The sequence below is a fragment of the Photinus pyralis genome, unplaced genomic scaffold (assembly GCF_008802855.1).
Source record: "Photinus pyralis isolate 1611_PpyrPB1 unplaced genomic scaffold, Ppyr1.3 Ppyr1.4_LG1, whole genome shotgun sequence".
NCBI classification, from domain to species: domain Eukaryota; kingdom Metazoa; phylum Arthropoda; class Insecta; order Coleoptera; family Lampyridae; genus Photinus; species Photinus pyralis.
Window position 1 is genome coordinate 63,290,483 of NW_022170249.1, and position 757 is coordinate 63,291,239.

Consider the following 757-nt stretch of genomic DNA (forward strand, 5'->3'; position numbering starts at 1 on the left):
CCATGAAGTACTCGATCCCTTTAAATTAGTTCTGGACAAAAAAATATCGCTCTTAGAATTATATACGATTTTAAGGTTTCTATGTGACAACCTCTACGATAATTCCCAACCAAGGTCTCGCGGTGAATTCGCAGAAATGCACGCCAGGAAAAAAATTAACCTTGCGGAATGACCCCGTAGCACCCCTGCCTCCCTAATACGACTACTTTGATTTCGATAACCACCTTTGGTCCAATAAATTCGCTCTCAAAAATTCCACCCCAACAGAATACCGCCCGGAAAATCCGCGACGCAAAAATTTGGGCCCTGGAAAGTTGATTCCGAAAGAAAAGTCGTTCCTGGAAACTTTAATGGACAGATGCATAGCCGAGTTACGAGATAACTGCAAAACTTATAAGCAAGAAAATATAAAAGAAGCTTCTTCTTTTATATTTTCTTGCTTATAATTCGACGCCGTTTATGAAGCTTATGGACAGTTCGTGTACAGTATGAATGGGCAACTCAGAAATTACTTGAGATAATTCATTCTTAAGTTGGAATATGCAATAGTCATTTTCAAATATTATAACTCACCTGATTAGCCACATCTGTTAATGAGGTGCGCGTCCTAGGATTAACTCCATATCGTTAAAGAAAGTTTAAGGACGATTTGCAATATTTTCTGATATGACCTCTGAAAAAGAACACCCTGTAGATTCTCGCACTACCATTGACATGATCCATCAGCGTAACTTATATTTCAAGTTTGAACAAAATA